Consider the following 8,193-nt stretch of genomic DNA (forward strand, 5'->3'; position numbering starts at 1 on the left):
TGTGTGTGTGTGTGTGTGTGTGTGTGTGTGTGAAGGTTGCGCGCCTTAGGATTACGGTTTTTGACCCAAACTTCGAGCGAACGCACACGAGGAGTGTTGTACATTTAACGTGCTCATAACGCACCCTCCCTGCTTTCGATGAATAAAATGATAATTTGCATCTTTGATATTATTTACATCTCCAGTTTCTGAGCTGCATGACGAGCGTCGTGTACAATTCTTGTTCCTTCGTTGAAGTAATCTCTTTGAAAGATTTAAGAAAAAAACATATGAAGTTCCATAGCAACCTGCTATGAGATGAAACTTACACCGCTTCTTCTGAACATCATAAGCGCTATCTGCCACCCCAAAGAATCTAGTTCTACTAACAGTTACAGTGTCAATGAAAGTCGCCAATCTTTACCTCCATCTTCCCAACACAACACCTATTCACATACCAAATATCATCACGATCCATCCAAAAGGTCTTGAAATACACCCAGAACAATATCTCCTTTTTTTCGTGGAGGTAATGACAAATAATAACCGATCCAACAACTGCACTACCCGCATGCCACCAAGCAACCTTCTATTGTTCGACACCTGGTCGACTAGAGACAGACACAGTCATTTGGCACGCCAAGCCTACAGAAAGGCTGTGACATAACATAGTTACGATCGTCAAAATGAAGCTATAGCTAGATCAGACCACACAAAAACACGTAGCAGATCATACAGAAGCCCCAGTGATCGACTCGCAGTAGCTCACCTTTCCTTGGGTTCGGAGCTATCGTCTATACAAGGTAAGCTAAGGTTATTGGCCCATTTTCCTCGACAGCGAAAATTCCACTCGTTTTAGTCTCTTTAGCATCAGTAAACTCTGAGAGAAATTGCGACCAGACTCCCTTGGCGGCTTCAGTTTTGTGTTTAGGTAACATTTTATCACTCGCTTGATCTATGGAGTCGTCCTGATCATATAGAACAGACAACGACTAGAAAACAGCGAAAATCAGATTTAGCAAACCACCAGCTACCAAGAGGGTCTGTTTATTGGAGGTTAGGTTCAAAGCACTCAGTCCTGGGCCTGAATATCATTTATAGTGGCGTAAAGGTATATTGTTTGTACCTGGTTGTCTTGGATGTGTCAGCTACATATACCTTTGTGATTTACGTCAAGTCATACTGTAAAACGATAAATGTTCGCGGTGGTTTTAAGAACTCTTAATCGCGAACTTAAAAATACATGTGTATAAATCTCCTCCTTCAACAGTAGAACTCTACATGGCAGTTATCTATAACCGCGAACTTAAAACCACCACAATTTTTTCTCTCTACCGTCCCCGTGATCATCATGGGCCTGTTTCTGGTACCCTGTCTTCTTCTCCGTCCCTTCGACTTATCGCCGCCCAGGGTCAACGGGGTAGCAATTTAAATCAACCATTACCCCGTAAACAACCCCCGTGTCCGCTCATCTGTTTAGGTAAAGTGAATTCGTAGCTCGAAAGATATTTTTAATGGTATGTTATCGGTGACGATAAACGTGCTAGAGTTGCAATATCGCAAATGAGGATGGGACTAGGTAAGGTAAGGTAAGTCTGTATCAGAAATGAATCACTTCTTGCAAGCTCTGGTTATTTTGGGACTTTGAGGATTTATTTTCTTGTTTGATGCGTATCGTATATCTTCGACTGAATTTTTTATACATATCTATTTGTTTTCCGTCTTGAGTTGGGGTATGGACGTCTTGGGTGGCTAATTTGTTTTCACCGGTAAAACGTTTTCTCTACGTGGTCCGCAGTTTTAACTTAAGTTTTGCAAATTGTATGCTCGAGCAAAGTATAGATGGTCACAGACTCTGTTTTTTTTTCGAGTTGTTCGTCAGCAGGCTGGAATCGCCCTACGTTTCGTGCTCAGCGAATTTTAGCTCAGACGTCAATATAAACTGCTCTGCGTGTCAGTATGGCACCAAAATGCCTGTTCAAGTTCATATATCTATCAGTAAAGAACATCTTGGATTTTCTTTGTCAGAAATACGCTGGTCGCGTACCGTCCCTGCCCCGATTCCCGGTGTAGAATAAACACGGCCGCTGTTGGCCAGGCATGGGAGAGGCCAGGCCGCCAGGGGAATTCCAGAAGGGGAATTTGAACTGAATTGTCTTACTCCATTCACAGCGTAATGATCCAACCCCAGTCGAACAGATGGACGTTTTTACGCAAAATTGCTCTTGTTGATCTTTTTTGTTTTGTTTTCGTGGCCACCATTATCTTGGCCGCGCCTGCCTCAGCTCTTGATTAGTACCGCTTGTGCCCCTCCTGTGTGCGGGACCGTTCTCTCATGCTACGACTAAAACCAAATGAAGTTCTTTTTACTTATGTTGTAAATGTTCTTAGCGCGATCCATTGTATCAACTTGTTTTAAAGATTGTATGCCGTCATCCGAGCGAGTGACCCAGTTGTAATTTTGCTACTGACTCAACATGAATTACTGAAGTATTGGTTATCACTTAAGATACTGGATTTTTAGTTGCTCTTTGGTCGTTTTTTTTGCTAGAGAACTCCAGTATATCTGTTTATTTAAAGTTACAGCTACTTAACATCGTGTTCGACCGATCTTTTCAACCTTTCCAGTAGTGTTTGTCTGTGTACAAATAACTCAAGAACGACTGGATGGGTTGGTTTTGTACTTGGCGCGCTGTTATAACCAGGTGTGACGAAAACTGGAAATGATGAAATTTCATAAGCCTCCTAGCGGCTTCTTTTGGTTCAGCAGCAAAACTCCTGGTTCTGATGTCTTATGTCTGAATATTTTATGGTCACAACTGTGGATGGCAATCAGCTCTTGTGCTTTGGAAGAAATGACATAAGTTAAGGTCCCCTTGAAGCTAATTCTGGAATTACAGCGTCGATTTGTAAATAATATTGTCTGAAGAGAATTTACTCAAGACGGAAATAATGGATTTTCATGATATCCGGTATTTTGGTAGGTGTACAAAGTGAAATACACTTTATGAAAAAAAGGAGAACATTTGTATGATTAATGAAAAAAAAAACTTCAATGTATCTCTTGTCCCGCGAACAAAGTATGGCCTTGACATTTGAGTAGCAGATAGGGTTTAATGTCAGGACAAAGTGGGGCAGGTTGGGGCCCCCTTGTTTCTTATAGCGGGAAATATAAAGCCCACTCGGACGATATATTTGTGATTTTGTTGAGCTAGGTAATATATAGTTCATATATCATTGCATGTCATTGTAATTCATCATAATTAATTAACAAACATATGACCATCAACCTTTAAAACATAGATGATTTCTGTAAACATAATTGGCTCACACACTTTGCATATGACCTGCAAGAAGACTCTGAATCTTCTTCATGAAGAACAAGAGCATACCTACATAAAACATATTGTAACTAGAGTTCGGCGACCTCATACCTCCATGAAAATTTAGAGCTTTCGTAAATTTCATGCAATTGACTAACACATTAACATTATTAATCACAAAGTGGTTTTGCAATTTTTACATAAATTATGCAAATAATTTCCTCATTACCATATTTGGTATCTGCTTATATTCCACCTATCATAATTAACATGTGTTACATGTATTGAGGTCCAGTTGTTGAAAACAATGGAACTAGACAATTTCCTCATTAATTATGCAAATTAAGTCCTCATTTGCATAACATGTATATCATTATGAACATCCTTGCCTAAGCTACCTGCATGCCTAAAATGCAGGCAATCCATCGTTCCTTTCTGCAGTAATCCTCTTTGGAGTGTCTTGACAAAAACACCCCTGCAGTTGCACAATTACATGTTAGGGGGCTGAAACTTGTTCCTCTTGTTTATGGCACTAAAAGCTATCTACTACCTAAATGTCAAGACCATAGCATGTCTGGAACAAGAGATGCATTGAAAAAACTGCTATGATAGAATATTCTCATTAATTATGCAAATGTATGCCTATTTTGCATAATTAGTATCTTATCTTGTAAAACATTGTCTAAGGTACCTACATACCAAAAATGATGAAAATCCGTTGTTCCCTTCTTGAGTTATCCTCTTCAGAAGATTTTGACAAAAATGCCCCTGCTATCCCAAAACTAGACGCTAGGTCGCCCAAACTTATGTCATTTCTTCCTGAGCACAAGAGCTATCTAATACTTAAAAATCGTGACCATAGCATGTTCAGAACACCGAAATAGCAAAACCGGAAGTTGCGCTGCAGTACCAAGGGGAGCCGCTAGGGGGCCCAAAATCTAATCATTTCTAGCTTTTGTCACACACAACCAACACACTAAGTATGAAACCAAGTGACCCTGCCGTTCTTGAGTTATCGTGTTTACACACAGACACACAGACACACAGACACACACACAGACACACACAGACAAACGCAGGGTAAAATATAACCTCCATGACATTTCATGGAGGTAATTATACATACCTCATCCCTACGCAAGGAAAACGTTGATTGATATGATGAGATTGAAATCCAAACATTTTAGGAAGAAAATAATGATTGCATGGTATTAAGTATGTTCGATTGTTTTCAGTAAAAAACACCTGGCATTTATATTGGGACTAGCCGAGAGTTGATAAAATTGGGGAACGGAACGGAATCTTTAAAGGGAGCTAAATGTGTTACACTGAGACTTAATGATACATTTCCAATTTTTTAAAGTGTCTAACCATATCTGTCAGCAACAGGGCGAGCCCAGAAAAACACAATAATTACAGGCTGCTTTTGTGCTCCCTGGTTTGTTTTCACAGCTCGCACAGAGCACAGAAGCAGTCTGTAATCATTATGTCTTTCTGGGTTCCCTTGTGGATTACAGATACGGTTAGACAATCCACAAAATTGCCCAGCCTTAGAGGCATACTTGTTGTGTTGTTATGTGTACCCCTGCCCTTCTGTGTGATATTTCTCATTTATTTCTTCATTTCCGCACGCAGGTCAGACCGAGATGTGTCTGAAACAAGAGTCAAGAGGTAACAAATCCAATAAGATATGGTAGAATGAGTCGGAACGTTTTTGTTTTTGTTCGGAATTTTCCAACCATATCTGTCTGCCACAGGGCGACCCCAGAAAAACACAATAATCACAGGCTGATTTTGTTCTGCCTGGCTTGTTTTCACACCTAGCACAGAGCACAAAAGCAGCCTGTAATTATTGTGTCTTTCTGGGGTCGCCCTCTAGCTGACAGATATGGTTAGACAATTCACAAAATTGTCCAGCCTAAGGCATACTTGTCGTATTGTTATGTGTATCCCTGTCCGTCTGTGTGATATTTCTCCTTTACTTCTTCATTTCCGCACGCAGGTCCGACCGAGATGTGTCTGAAATTCGAGTCAAGAGGTAACAAGTCCAATGAAATGGTAGAAAGAATCGGAATGTTTTTGTTTTCTCTCTGCAAATTAGGACTGGGTCTACTCATATCTAGGGACAGTACGTATGCTGTGACACTAGAATGACATCGTACACCTGCTAAACCCCAGTCTCAAATCTCTATGTAACGTCCTTGCTCAAACTGAACGGATTTACTTCAGCGAAACCGCACTATCAAACTTTATGGTACACATGAGCGAAATCATATATTGATACTCTTTGACATGTTTTTTTACGGTAAGCACAGAAGCCGTCTGTAATCATTGTGTTCTTCTGGGTTCGCCCTGTGGCTGGTAGATATTGGAGTAATTAACAAATACCTCCATAAGTGCGGTTTTCGAATGATACACAAATCCCAGTAGTCAGCTCAACAACAACACTGTCTTTATAACAAAAACGGAACTTGAAACATTATTAATGACTTGCTGCCAAAAATTCGCTAGCTTTCGTTACAACCCAAGGGTAGCATTTTAAGGAATTTTTGGACTTTTTTGTTACATTTCAGTCTAAGTCAGTCGAGAAAGTATGTATTACGAGCGCGCGTATGTGCCTTTCATGACATACTGTCCCAGGATGTGAGCCAAACAGGTCCCAATTAGCGTAAAAGAATCTTCTTATATTTTTTACACAATTTTTAATTGGACTTGTTGTGGACAAGCTCCTAGCTTTTCCAGACAAATCAAAATCCGATCTGCGTCCGGCGTCCCCCAAAACATTTTAAAAGTGAAAGAAGAAAAAGGCACAGATGGGCGGCGTTATCCGTGATAATTACGGGGTCGAACCAATTAAAGTCATTTTATCGGAATGTGCCGTCGGCTCCACCTTGCTTTATTGTACCACGTGTTACCATGGCAACTGTTTTGTCTATAACAACATCTTTTCTTGAATAACGTAAATAACTAATACCAGATATGTTATGGACAACCCTGATCGTACTACTTTCATTGTACTGCCTCCCTCTTGCCAACTCTCTCATGGATCTGGGCAGATTAAATCTCTAAGATTATACATACCTCATCCCTTCGCAAGGAAAACGTGATTGATAATGAGATTGACATCCAAACATTTTAGGAGGAAAATAAAGATTGCATGGTAACAAGTATGTCCGATTTTTTTCGGTAAAAACACGGCATTTATTTTTGGACTAGCTGAGAGTTCATGATAAAACTGGGGAACGGAATGGAATCTGGAAAGGGAACTAACGCTTTGAGACTTAATACTACGCTTGCATTTTTGTAAATTATCTAACCATATCTGTCAGCCAGAGGGCGACCCCAGAAAAACACAATAGTTACAGGCTTCTTCTGTGCTCCCTGGCTTAAGCTTGTTTACACAGCTAGCACAGAGCACAAAAGCAGCCTATAACGAGGGCTATCTACCACTCAAAAATCATGACCTCAGCATGTCCAGAACACGAGATATAAAAAATTGAGTTTCCGCTGCAGTACCTTAGCAAGCAGCTAGGAGGCACATTATCGAACTTGACCTTGGTTTTCCTGACCCCTACCCACCTATCAAATATCATCAGGATCCATCCAAGGCTTCTCGAGTTATGCTGTTGACAGACACACACACACACACACACACACAGACACACACACAAACACGCCCAAAACATAACCTTAGCCATTCTGGCAAAGGTAATTATTGTGTCTTTCTGGGGTCGCCCTGTAGCTGACAGATATGGTTAGACAATTCACAAAATTGTCCAGCCTAAGGCATACTTGTCGTATTGTTATGTGTATCCCTGTCCGTCTGTGTGATATTTCTCCTTTACTTCTTCATTTCCGCACGCAGGTCAGACCGAGATGTGTCTGAAACTATGGTGTAACCGCTAAATTAAATCCACCGCGAAAAGTCCCTTTTCCCGCTACCGTTTGTTCTCTTCGCAAATTAGGAAATGCATTTACAGTATCTAGGGCCAGTATCTTGTGTCCCTAGAAATGTGCTGTACAGCTGCTAAAACCTCAGTGTCAAACTGAACGAATTTACCATAAACTTCAGCAAAATCACAATGTCCAATTTTATGATACGCATGAGCAAAACCACATATTGATACTCTTTGACATGTTTTGCAGTTAGCACAGTCCGTGATTACTGTGTTTTTCTGGGTTCGTCCTATGGCTGATGAATATGAGAGTAATTAACAAATACCTCCATAAGTGTGGTATGCGAATGGACCTTTGTGTGTGGTAAGTAATTGCATGCCTATAAGGCAATAATTATCTGTAATTAACTTTATACAGTGTATCTTTTGTGCAAAGTCATACAGAGGGTTCCTTGCACGCACAGTCTTGAAGTAGGAGTGAAGTCATTCAGTACACTAGTTTTATATAATTTCTGAAATCCACCAACGTATGAAGGACATTTATTTCCAGAATTTCCTAACCAACATTCACAATTATAATAAAGGTGCAAGTGCGAGAAACAAACTCCGAACGTACAGACTACTCAAATCCACTTATAGTGAAGAACAGTATTTGAAATCACAAACATGAGGCACAGAACTAAATTAAGAATCGGTTGTCACAAACTACGAATTGAATCGGGAAGACACAACCGCACTCCTCTACAACAAAGTCAATTTTGTACATCAAACATGGTAGAAGATGAAGTGCACGTCATTGTTGATTGTGCTATGTATGTCATTGATAGAAAGACTCTGTTTAGTTACATAGAAAGTAGATTCGCTCAATTTAGACACATGAGTAGCACTGACAAGTTTATATTCCTCATGCGTTTCGACAAACCAACCATAGCTAAACCCATACAGTCCTACATTTTCACGATTACTAATTATAAGAAGCGAGATTCGTGGATATA

The 8,193-nt window shown here is 40.2% G+C and overlaps 1 long non-coding RNA gene across 1 annotated transcript in view; it reads left to right on the top strand.

Moving 5' to 3' along the window:
* LOC118432348 overlaps positions 1 to 8,193 on the top strand; it is a 9,130-nt gene continuing 937 nt past the window's right edge. Inside the window, exons 1-2 of the long non-coding RNA XR_004833057.1 lie at positions 1 to 782; positions 7,449 to 7,562. This is a non-coding gene — a long non-coding RNA (uncharacterized LOC118432348). The remainder of the gene's footprint in view (positions 783 to 7,448; positions 7,563 to 8,193) is intronic.

Source organism: Branchiostoma floridae, chromosome 15, assembly GCF_000003815.2.
Source record: "Branchiostoma floridae strain S238N-H82 chromosome 15, Bfl_VNyyK, whole genome shotgun sequence".
NCBI classification, from domain to species: domain Eukaryota; kingdom Metazoa; phylum Chordata; class Leptocardii; order Amphioxiformes; family Branchiostomatidae; genus Branchiostoma; species Branchiostoma floridae.